Genomic DNA, 13,841 nt, shown 5'->3' with positions numbered 1-13,841 from the left:
ATGGCCGACAATTCGGTACCGGAAGTGACTACGAAAAAATTAAGAAAAATGTATGAAGTTTAGATCACGCCCAACAATCTGTGAAAAATGGTTGAGATCGGTCGAATAAATTTCGAGAAATCTCGTGCACAAAATTTGGAAAAAAAAAAATAATAATAATAATAAGAAACAGTACGAAAACAATAAGGTCTTCCGCTGGAAACGGAAGACCTTAATAAACTAGATACGATCTCGTTACGAGTAACGAGTAGGTCTTCCTTGCGATTTCTGTTTTTAATCATACCATGAATAATCGATATAATTTTAGAATTACCCCCCCCCCCCCCCCCCCCCCCCCCCCCCCCACACACACACTTTTAGATAATGTATACAAATCCCTAATTACGTAATAAATGGGTGTTGCAATGAGTTTTCCAGATGGATATTGCTACAATTAACAACTTTGCTTTTATAATGCATTACGAAATCTTAATCGTTTTTTATGTAATTTGTAATAGACTTTACGAGTTTCTTGCCCCCCCCCCCCAAAAAAAAAAAGGTAGCCAGCCCCTTTTTCTTGATTTCTTTGAAAAGGTCTTAAGAATACTAACACTTTTTGTTCTTACATCCATCTAAAATTGTTGATCATTTTTGAGATACAAATGTATGAATATTTTAGGGGCCAGCCCTCTAGATCCTTAATGTGGACGGAAATTCGTGTTTTGATAAGTGGAATCGATTTAAATCATAAATTCAAACATTTTCTCTTCTATGATGTCTAACAAAATATTTCTACTTTTCTAGTTATTTTTCGTCAAAGTTTAAGTACTTTGGCCCCTAAAATTCCCTAATTACGTAATAAATGGGCGTGGCAATGATTTTTCCTAATAGATATTGGTACGATCAACAACTTTGCTTCTATAATGCATTACAAAATCTTTATCGTTTTTAAGTTAATTGTAATAGAGTTTAAGAGTGCCTTGCCCCCCCCCCCCCCCCCAAAAAGGGGCCAGCCCCTTTTTCTTGATTTTATACGAAAGGTCTCAGGAATACTAACATTTTTTGTTCTTACATCCATCTAAAATTGTTGATCACTTTTGAGATACAAATGATTAAATATTTTAGGGGCCAGCCCTCTAGATCCTTAATGGGGACAAAAATGGGTGTTTTGATAAGTGGAATCAATTCAAATCATTTATTCAAACATTTTCTCTTCTATGATGTCTAACAAAATATGTATACTTCTCTAGTTATTTTTCGTCAAAGTTTAAGTACTTTGGCCCCTAAAAATCCCTAATTACGTAATAAATGGGCGTGGCAATGTTTTTTTTCCTATCAGATATTGGAACGATCAACAACTTTGCTTCTATAATGCATTACAAAATCTTTATCGTTTTTATGTTATTTGTAATAGAGTTTATGAGTGTCTTGGCCCCTAATTTAAGGGGCCAGCCCCTATTTCTTGATTTTGTTGAAAAGAACTTTTGATTATCTACCTTTTTTGTTATATATGTTTTGACAAAATATCAACTCATAAAAAGATACAGATCAAAACGTATGAAAAATTTGATTCGAAATTTGTACCCAATTTTCGAGCCTAGGCGAGCTCATAGAAATGGCGCCACTGGCGCCAAAAAACTACATTGTGCACAACTTCAACCTATGGTCTACCTATCCTGAAAATTTCATATTCCTATCTCTGATAGTCTCTGAGTTTATGTCTGCACAAAATGGGTCGTAAAAACTGACAAAATCGGCCGTAAATCGGAACCGGAAGTGCCGATTTCAAAATTTCAAAAAACTTCTAGAATTATGACCACTGGCTATCATCTGAGAAAAAATGGTCGAAATCGGCCGAATAGTTTTCGAGAAATCGCGTGCACAAAATTCGTGGAAAAAAATAATAATAATAATAATAATAATAATAAGAAACAGTACGAAAACAATAAGGTCTTCCGTTTGAAACGGAAGACCTTAAAAACAGTACGAAAACAATAAGGTCTTCCGCTGGAAACGGAAGACCTTAATAATAAGAAATCGTACGAAAACTATAAGGTCTTCCGTTGGAAACGGAAGACCTTAAATATAGAGCGTTACTTCAAATTAACGGATTACTAAGATTAACTGTGAGTCAATTAAGGGTGTCCGGATCAAAGTCACTCAACGCCAGTGACAGGGGAAAAGGTGTCATGTCCAACGGGAACATTTCACACGGTGATAGTAGAATCCCTTTTTCTTGGAAGAAGGGCTTTATAGTCCCCTTACATAGGCGTCGGAAGCAAATTGAAAGTGGGGGGGGGGGGGCTCGACTAATCTTCAGAAATATTGAGAAAAAAGTAATTCCCAAAATCATGGAAATCCTAATCCTCGGTGTGTGTGTGTGTGGGGGGGGGGGGGGGGGGGGGTGAGTATACCCCGTACTTCTAAAACAAAAAAATACTTACCCATTTTTTTTTCCAGGGGGGGGGGGGGGGGGGGGGGGGGCTAGAATTCTTCTGAATCTAACTTCTCAATCTTTCAAGGTAAATTTAGGAACAATAATCTTTCCTGCGAGAAAAAGTGTGGGGGGGGGGGGTGAACCCTCTATCATGCTATGTTTCTAATGGTTAGGTATAACTTTGTAAAAAAAAGTGGGGGGGGCTAAGCCCCCCTAGCCACCCCCCCCCCCCCCCCCCCGGTTCCGACGCCTATGTCTTATTCAAAGGAGCAGACAAACCAAAAACTTCATGTAATAGTTACAGACCGGTCGCTTTATTATCGTGTTTCCTCAAAATATTCGAAAGTGTTCTCAACAACAGTATAAAACAACATATTATTGACTCCAGTCTGTTTCCTTGTACGCAAGAACAGGGATTTCAGGGAAAACTCGGCTGCTTAACAGCCTCCTTTAATTTACATGAAACTATTTATGATAACCTGGAACAAGGAAATCGTGTGTATATCATGTTTCTGGACAGTACCAAAGCTTTCGATACTGTGTGGAGGCATGGGCTCCTAGTTAAGCTCTTTAACATGGGTATAAAGGGACAATTGTGGTCTATTCTACATGACTGTAATATGGACACTTGTAATTCAAACACAGTCTATATGGTTTCCAGTGCAACAAGGTGTTAGATAAGGGGGTGTTTTGTCGACCTTTTTCTATCTAGTATACATTAACGACTTGATTTTAGCTCTTGAGTAGTCATCTTAGAACACAGGGATACTTAATATTACAAGTAACTGTCCTTAATTGGCTGATGACATCTCGTGCATTGGTTAAACGCCACGATCACTACAGAACATACTTAATATCGCTTATTGAATACACTACAAAGTGGCGGCTTAACTTTAACGCGTCAAAATCGTGCGTCCTCGAATTTCACCCCAACTAACGGAAACCAAATTTGGATCATTTGTGGTATTTAGTCAATGACACGATTTCCCCAAGACACATACAACAATTTAGGTATTCTAGTGAACAACAAGTGTAACTTCTCTGACCGCATCAATTCTGCTTGCCGCAAGGGTAATAATACCTTTTACGCACTTTCAGATATCGGTTCTCCCTACCTTAATCCACTGACAATAGCACATATATACAAAACTGTAGTAATACCCTCTATGCTTTACGGATGCAAGCTTTGGAACAACTTGTCAGCGAAAAATACTCAGCGGTTACACGTATTCCAACACTCGGTGTGTAAAACGGCGCAAAGAAGGTCCGATATTTGCGAAAGCCTCTTTGGTGTGTACCCCATCAGTTCTGAAATTGACAAAAGAAAGCTCATCTTCTTGGGATGACTTTGTCTTCTAAACTACGAGATTCTAGCAAACAGGATTTTCTTAACCCGCCATTTCTCCTTCCTAGAAAACCTATCTAAATATCAACTTGGATTTATACCGACATTCTGATTTTGCTGACAGAATATAATCTTCAAGAATTTTAACAACAGTGGTTGGATACTGGAACATTTCCCAATAAGCAAACATGGAAAATAATCGTGAATCAAGCATTTAATCAACGTCACAGAACTCTCCGACAATCCCGGATTTCCGCTGATCCCAGATTCTCACGATTTTTAGCTATATTCCAAGACAAGGATCCAGCTAAGTTTTCAAATTGGCGTTTTCCTACAAATTGCTAAGAAATCTCTCAGTGTAAATTTATCTGCAAATTAATTTCGGATCAACCTTACAAAAACCTAGATACATGTCAATTATGTGGCGCCATACTTTATGATTTCTTCACTCATGTAACATGTTCCTGTTCTGTAACCTGCGCAATCCGTAATGCCTGGTGGTCAGAGATCTCGAACTTATTTAGTGTCTATCTCTGCAGCGAACTCTGTGCTCTCTCATACGATGACCTTTTTAAAGCGCTAAGCATAGCTCAGCGCTTTATTGTCGTTAGACTTCTATTTCCGGTGCAAGGAATAACTGCCCTCTATGAGCAGAAATATACATCATTTAAACTGGTAAGAGGTATAGGGAACCAGTTATCTGGGTGACGGAAATGGCCGAGTAGATACGATTGGTTTGCGGGGCTTACGTACATCAGCACGGGATGCTACGCAGTGATGAAAAAATATAGTGCGTATTCAGAAGCTAAAATATAGAAAAATAAAATCGATTCTTTGCAAGAAAATGTCAAAAACTGTGATAAATTACTGTTCAAAAGGTATAATTCGTGATTTTAACATATCGTTTTTCAGGCAAGTATCCATATACAAGTCGTGTTCAGCTTTAATTCACATCATCTTAAGAAAGTAACATATATTTAAAGAAATCTGGCCTTCGATACTTTAAATTGATATTCATTAAACCTAAACCAAAATTTCAATAAGGCTCATTTCCGTCTACGCTTGCACACAGTAAATTTTCTTAGAACTAAGCTAGGTTAGCGCTTTTCAGTACTTTCAGTACTTTGATTTTGATACTCCTCGGTCGCAAAACGTGTGCGCATTTAGATGAAAAGAACACAAGCAATTTCCAAAAACTCAATTATCATCTAGTGCTAGATTGTGCCTCGCTCTACTATCGAACCCTGTATCACGAGTCGTCCGCTGACAACGTCAGCAACTCGAACAAATCTCAGAAATGTATTTATTTACATACTGTGTGTAGATAAGGGGGTGTTTATATATATATATATATATATATATATATATATATATATATATATATATATATATATATATATATATATATATATATAATAGTTGTCTATAGATTAACATAATATATTGTATGATGTTATATTACTAATATATTTTTGATATGCATGTGTTTACAATCTCTGGAAAGAGGAAATTAAGAATGAATGAATTTACTAAGATTGCATTGGATCATGTTTGTCGTATAAATAGGACTTTATTCGTACGCACAAACTGCAATCTATCAACGTTGTTTTACAATAATATCAAATAATACTTTCATCAGTCATTGTAATAAAAACAAAATAATATATAGACAGTTGTTTAATACAGTGCAAGAAAAGTAACAAATACGCCGTAAATCATCTACTAACGAGTACTGTAATTACATAGTCAAACTAATACACATCAAATGAGGACTTTGATACACACTGTCAACAGAGGTCAAATTGATACACATACCGTCAAATGGGGACCTTGATATACACACCGTCAAATGAGGACTTTGATATACACACTGTCAACCGAGATCATATTGATACACACACCGTCAAATGGGGACTTTGATCATGTTTGTCGTATAAATAGGACTTTATTCGTACGCACAAACTGCAATCTATCAACGTTGTTTTACAATAATATCAAATAATACTTTCATCAGTCATTGTAATAAAAACAAAATAATATATAGACAGTTGTTTAATACAGTGCAAGAAAAGTAACAAATACGCCGTAAATCATCTACTAACGAGTACTGTAATTACATAGTCAAACTAATACACATCAAATGAGGACTTTGATACACACTGTCAACAGAGGTCAAATTGATACACATACCGTCAAATGGGGACCTTGATATACACACCGTCAAATGAGGACTTTGATATACACACTGTCAACCGAGATCATATTGATACACACACCGTCAAATGGGGACTTTGATATACACACTGTCAACAGAGGTCAAATTGATACACACACCGTCGAATGGGGACAAAAACAAACGAATGCTGAACGAACGGAGAACGAACAGACTGTGAACGGTATCTGAACGCTAAACGGAATTTGGTGAGCGCTTAGTGAACAATGATTATACGGAGCGCGCGAACGAAGGACAGACTCTAGCGCTAGGGACGGTGACCGTACAATAAACGCTAGATGAACGATTGATTTGGAATACATCGGGCGTTTTAATTGATTGTACATATGTTATAATTATGAAAAGATAGATAAATCGCATTTAAGAGGGCTGGATGGTAGTGGCCATTTTTAGACTTTATTAATTTCCTAGGAAGAAGAGCTATGTATAAAGATATTAAAATTTTAAAGCTAAAATATATGGATTTTTCTTACTAAATGATAGTTTACAACAGAACAAATCATAATTTATCTAAAAACTAAAGGAAGATCTGACCACCCAGCCTCCTTGATAAGACGTACAAGAACACTTCTATGTAAATATATCGTTGAAATATAGGACTGGCATTGGTCTCAGTCTTTACAAAAAGCATGTCAGTTTCCGTTCCGGTCAATGACTTCAAGCCACTTGTTATTTGTTTCTCATGCATCGCTTTGGTTCTGTAGTCAATACACGTAACGTGTAAAGATAGAATAAACTATGTCATAGTCGTTGTTTGAGCAACATGATATGTGGACGCAATGTTAGTTCCTATCATTAAAAAAATCATCTTGTATTTCTCAGTTCACTTTTAACAATGCAATTACTTCAAATGCGTTTACTTACAACTCATTTCTTTGGATAATAAGAGCCATTGGAGTAAATTATACATATTATGAAATGAAATTTAAGAAATAAAGTGTCGTTACTGAAATGTAGCCCCACAGCTGAAAACCCTGATCAGGGTATATGGTATTGTCTTATAAAGAAATAGCTGCATCTTCTATGCAGCAGCTTCCTCAAGTATTATTTCCAAGTAATATTCTTTAAAGACAAATTCATCAGTTTTGCTCGGCACGAGTTGTTGCATTAGTAACATCTTTAGATGTAACTTAGTGTACCCCCTCCTTCCGGTTCGTTGGTTTGTGGCAACGCACTTTGAAAAAATTAAGCACGATGAAATTTTTTTTCAAAGTGCGTTATATTTGGGACGAAATCAACGCACTTTGTTTTCAAACTGCGTTTTTAAGGCCATTTTTCATGCAAAAACCTTTGAAGGTCAATTTAAACATTGCTTATATGGAAGTTTACGTTCAAAATACAAATTTTGAAAAATTTAGAAATATGCACAGTAGATAATACCAAAGTAACATACATGAGAGAATCGACTTCTGATTATATGTGTATGTTGGTGGATAAATTGCAGACAGCGACATTTTCTACATATTTTTTTAGTGTCTCTCGTACTTCAAACAGCACGTGGTGATTTGTTGTGGAATGAACAACTGATTTTGATTGACTGGAGTACGTGGACTCGCTTGTAACTAATTGATTGAATTTAAGCATTATCATTAAACGATTAATTTTATGTAAACTGAAATGTTATGAATTGTGATGAGATAGTGTAATTGATATACATGTTCGTTTATGTTAAATTCCATTTACACCTTTCTCTCTTTCTTTATCTCTCTCCTGTCGTGGGAGGGAACAATTTTTAAAAAGAAGCACATTTTTAGACTATACATTAAATATTAGAAAATATAAATTTAATACATGTATTGTACTTTAAATTCTTTATGAGAATTATTTTTTAAATCGGGCCTTGAATTATATCAAAGAAGTAAATAACGACAAGATCGCGGAAAAAAACCCATTTTATTTACCGATATATGTTTGCGAGCTATTAAAAATATCTTAAAACTGCATTGCATATTATTGTATATGAAAATATACTTAAACATATATCATTCTTTAATATAAATTATAAAAATATTGTATCTTTTTCAAGGCTTTTTATTTTACGTGTTCTTTATTGCGTCATATTTATTAAAAATTAACAACATGCTGGGATCTTGGACATACTGGAAAACTTGATTCATTTTACATTCATTTGTATTGCAGATGATAATGTAAATAAAGCATTATGAAGATAAAAACAAAACAATCTACCTCGTCAATCGTGTAACGAATTCCCGGATACATGTGCATTTAGCGTATTTTGAAGGCAGGCTTTGATGTTATATGACATCGGCACAATTCGTAGTAGGTTTAAGTTTTTAGTTTTTACAATAGTTACTCCAGCTTCTGATGATCTCGCTGAATTAATTCAATTTGATTTCATCGCGTGCATACAAGTGTTTTCATATCTTCTTTTTTTTTCTGAGAACGATCTTTTCACTTTGGAGTTCCGAATGACAATGACTAATGAACTTTCAGTGAACGATTTGAGAACACAAGTTAAACGCACGATGAACGAATGGTGAACGCCTTATGAACGGTAAGCGCGAGCGCTTTGTGAACGGAGAGCGCACGGTTAGCGACGCTCGACTGAACGCACGGAGATCGAACGTAAATTTTTTAGAGAATGTACCGTCAAAATGAAAACTCTTATATATATATGCACTCTCAAATGAGGTCAAATTGATACATATACCGTCAAATGAGGACTTTAATATACGTACACACACTGCCAACTGAGAATCAGTATGTCTCAAATTTAGTAACCAAAGTCCACTACCAATCGCTTCGTGAGTACATAACTGAAAAACACATTAAATTACGGTAAAAAATATACACACAGCTCAGGCACGTAGCATCGTTTTTTTTGAAATTGTGTGGAGGGGGGGGGGGGGGGGGGAGCAGACTTCACAAATCACAAGCAAAAAAAACATAATTCGCCAATCGGGTCTGAAAGTTACTCAAACTTGCATTATAGTGCTTATTTTGTTCATTTCCAAATGCATATCATTTTTTTTTTTACAAAGTATGTGTGTGTGGGGGGGGGGGGGGGGGGGGGCAGATGCCTCCAAATTCAAATTTATATATTTCTTAAAAAATCTCTGTTGCCCCTGCCCCCCCGCTATATGCCTGCAGCTGATTATTATCACTGCAATTTCATCGGTACTTTTCGCACAATTTTGATAACTGCAACCAATCAGTGAATGATGCACGGATTTCACCAGTGATTAAGTTTATGGTCATGGGGCAGCTATTATAATCGTCGCAGCTGTCAAAATAGATTGTGTCGCTGTGCATTAATAGTGAAAACATTTATTAATTATTTTCACTTAAACAATATAATGCTGTCTTTGATGATTTACGCGGGAATGAAGGAAGCGACATTGGAGAAAAAATACATAACCCGCGTGGTTATATTTACATCTTTCTTTTAAGGTGGAATGGAACACCTCCATATTGCGACGTGCTTCCTATCGAAATAAACAAAAAATTCAATTTAATTCTATATAATTTTTCTTTCACAAGTATGTACCTAACAGCTTAGCGCAATCAATTAAAGCGTCGGTTGCGAATCTGTACGTCATGAGTTCGTATCCTTTAAGGCTTTTACAATTTTTACCTTTCCAAAAAAATTTAATTAACGTATTGGCAAATATTGTACAATTTAAAAATTCTAAACCGATGAAAGCATTCTGATTATAATGTACTTTTATTCACATCAATATCGCCAGGTGCCCCATACCACCTTAACTTAAACAATAAAATGCTTACTTTGGTGATTCATGCGGGTATGAATTTGCGATATTGCAAAGATGCGACCGCAAAGCTCGAGTATACAAGAAAGAGTGAAAGTCGAAGGCAGAAGAGCGATCCTCCTTCCTTTGGATTCATGTTTTTTTTTTTTTTTAAACTTATTCTTATTTTGAACTTAGTGTTTTATAAAAGAATTATTAAAGAACATAATGCGGCTTAAATGTTATGCTGTATAATAACATAACAAAAATCATAGTTTTCTTACAATGTTTTTTCATACACGAATTTCTTTGCAAAGAATGAATCCTCTAAACACTGCGATCTTTTCCCTTTTTTAAACGCCAATATTTTTTATATTTTTTTTTTGGGGGGGGGGGGTCCGAAATAGCAAGGTCGTGCTTCGGCTTACGCATGGAAAGAAATATAAACATTTCGTGAAATTCTGAATCATTGTGTATAACTTGATAAATGTTTTGTGTAAATTGATAATTGTTTAAATGTCAAGATAAATGCATCAAAATAATGTTCCTTAGTTATAAAAGTATCGAATAAGGATTAATACGAAGCTGACATAGCATAGTTAATAAAGTAGCGCGAGACGTTATGTATGCGCAGATAGTTAAGTTTGCCGGATGCACTGTGATCGACCGAAGCCGATCACAAAAATTGTATACTTCAGTGCAAACTTAGCCGTTACGGCTATGTAGGTCATTGTATTATTTGAATAAAAAGGCAGGGCGTCATTCAAGCGTGCGAATAGTATGCATGAGTATATTAGCGTGTGTTCGAGGTGTATGCATGTATCATTTCTTTAAGTGATACCAAAGAAAGCAATCTAAAACCCACCTCACCTTTTTTAAGCTTGAGACCAACAGAGTATAATAGAAATTTAGATTTTGTTTTTACTGCTTGACTTACGAGATGTCTTTGAAATTATTTAACGGCAAATAATTCGTTGGATTAAAATGTACGCTTAAAATGCAAATCGAAGATGTAAATAGAACGCCTGACAATGGATACAATATTTTCCATAATTTACAGAACCCTTTTTTCTTAAGAGATAATTAGATCTTATTATATTTCCGTGAATTTCTAGAATTTATTTTATTAAGCATATAATTTTGAAAAATCTGAGTGTTCCGACAAATATGCGGCTAAATTGAACTACGCTCTTTGTATAGGGAATAAATCGTTTTAAAAAATTGTAATTGAATATCAGTATTATCACTTCTAAAAAAATCAGTGTAGGTACAGTCCAGAAAACTAACGGGCATAATTTGACTCTGAAGTACATTGCATGTCTCTGAATTTATGTGTACCACAGTACTGATGCAGCATGCGTACTTATGCAACATGCGCACAGCTGCTCTCTAAGCGTGCTCCAGACTTAACTGGCAGTACCAATATTTGATAGGGTCCTCCTTGTCCAATGCATCAAACTGCACCCACAAAAAGGATTTTGACGAGACATGACGTGATTGATTTTCGATCACGATGTGGAATAGGTATGCTAAAAGCGTGAATGTGAATAGAGTTGAATCACGTGCACGTGATTGTTATTCATGAGGGCAAGACGGGTTGAAATTCGTAAACAAGGCACCTAATAGAGACACGCACATAAGATTTTGCACTTTTTAAATAAAAAACAAATGAACGCACGGCTGTTTCAATTTATTCCATGGATGTGAATGATTAATGTAACTGTTTTCATTAACCATAACTGTTTTCATTAACCATATTTACGAAAACTTGAAACATTAAAATAAATGCGCTTATATACATGTAGAAAACAGGCTCTCAAAATGAGCAATGAGAAATCGATGTAAACAACATACCCCTGTTATATTTATCAAGGCAATGTGTAATTACACTGCATGGAAGTAAGAATTTAAAAACCTCAATGTGTAGAAAATCTTTAATTTCTTTTGCAAATTACGGGGAGGGGGGGGGGGGGGGGGGTTGTTGACGTTTAGAAGATTTTTCTTATTATACATGTAATTTCATTACGCAAAGCTGAATCAACCCATGGCTTATCTTTTGGTCCTATAGTTAACTTATTTTTCCGGAATAGTTTTTCTATTGTGTGCTGGAAAAGTACATGTACAACATGTACATGCATTTTAAGTACCGGTTTGATCGACAGCGTCGATTTAATTCGTTTGACATAAACATGCGTAACTTTATGATCACTCATGGAGTCATGGGTGGAGCTCAAATTGATACACAAATTGTCAAATGGGGACTTTAATATACTCACAGTCAAATAAGGCCAATTTGATACACACGCGGACAAATGAGGACTTCATTGCACATACACACACAGGCAAAAAGAATTTTGCCTAAAAAATGGTTATTTGTTCTTTACCCAGCCGAGCTGTGACCATGCACATTAAAATGTGGTTATTATTATTAATACTGTTACAGTTTTTAATCCACAGAAGAACCTAGAGGTTTGCAATTGAATTTATAGAAGTAAATCTAAATAGAAATTTAAAAATTGCATTTTGTGATTAAACCAATGGGCATCTGCACTATCTTGTAAGCCCAAGTACTTTTTTTCATAATACATGTACATGTTTGTAAATATATATATTTTCATAAAAGATTTCCTTCAACTTAGATTAAAACGTGGGGCAAAACTTACGAGACTAGAGTCTGTAATAGGTCGTCATCTGCCTATAAACAATACAAATTTTATTACGTAATCTCTAAATTTCTTGTAATTTACGCATTGATATATAGTTGATCGCATGACAGTTTCATGTTAAATTAGCGATACTTTGAGCAAGCTCACAAATGATAACCCCCGCTATGATTTTTTTTTTTGCTGTTCTACACAAAAATATAAAAGGCCGCGCTTAAAAAAAGAACTTAAAAAATATGACCAAAATTAAAAATGCACATACTAGTAATGCAAAATTTATTTAGAATTTTAAGTTAATGCAAGAAAAAAATACACTGTACCTAAAATATTGAAACTGTTTGACAGGAGTGTTAATGTAACAATTCCATTTGTTGAGATTCACTTTGTGAGACTTAACAGATTTACGACTTAGTCGCTAGTTCTGTAGTAAAACGCACCCCTGGGGTATAGTAACAAAAGCAGGACATTTTAGGCAATCATATAATGTTATGGAATAGTAACGGCAGTTTCAATATGGGAAGGAACTCGGTAAATATGATTTAACAAAGTTGCGGGGTATTAAAAGCCTAATGTATTAATGAAGAATTTACTCGTCTTGATCAAAAAGTTTTAATTAATGGATACACCATTTTCCTTCCAGTAACCTTGAACCACAAATGACAAAAGCTCAAGGTCATGAGATATTTTCAGGTCACAGGCAATCCATGTTTCAGCTTCTAATCATTATCCATTACAAAATATATGGCCTAGACATGAATTATGCAATTTTTTGGAGTGACCTTCAACTTGCACAAACGCCCTTGGGTCAAGATCATGACACACCCTCAGGTCATATGCAATCTTTTTATGGAGTAGGGACTTCCCTTGTTTTTCCATAAGAAAGATAAAGATCAGACACAAATTATACAATTTTCTTTCCAGTGATCTTGTACTTGCACAAATGACCTTGGGTCAAGATCACAACACACCCTCAGGTTGTAAGCAACCTTTGTGTGAAGTGGGGAATTGTAATGTTCCTCCATTAGAAAGATACGGACCTAAATGATTGCACAGACAGACGGACAGACAAGGTGATTCCTGTATCCCCAAAACTTTATTATACCTAAAAATTATTATAAATAAATGCATTTCTTTACTAGTTTTAAAAAGAATGACCTAAAAAGAAATCAAAACGAAAATCACACTAAATGGCAAAATACAAACTTTAATAACATTTCTTTTATCAACAAGAGCTAATTGAACACTAAGCATAGCAAATTCATTCTTAATATAAAATAGATAACATTGACTGAATTCATTTACCGTAATTAACAATAGCTTAGCTAACTACGCTCTTGCTGTAGATCTTTATCATTCCGAATTCACCTTCATTTTAACTTCATGTACATGCAAAACAGAGCATGGAATGGTTAAATCCTTAAGGATATTGTACATATATGTAGTAAATATTTCATATGGAAAGATCATTAAATAC

The sequence above is a fragment of the Crassostrea angulata genome, chromosome 4 (assembly GCF_025612915.1).
Source record: "Crassostrea angulata isolate pt1a10 chromosome 4, ASM2561291v2, whole genome shotgun sequence".
Taxonomy (NCBI): Eukaryota; Metazoa; Mollusca; class Bivalvia; order Ostreida; family Ostreidae; genus Magallana; species Magallana angulata.
The sequence above is the reverse complement of the archived record's forward strand: the minus strand, read 5'-3'. Positions refer to the sequence as shown.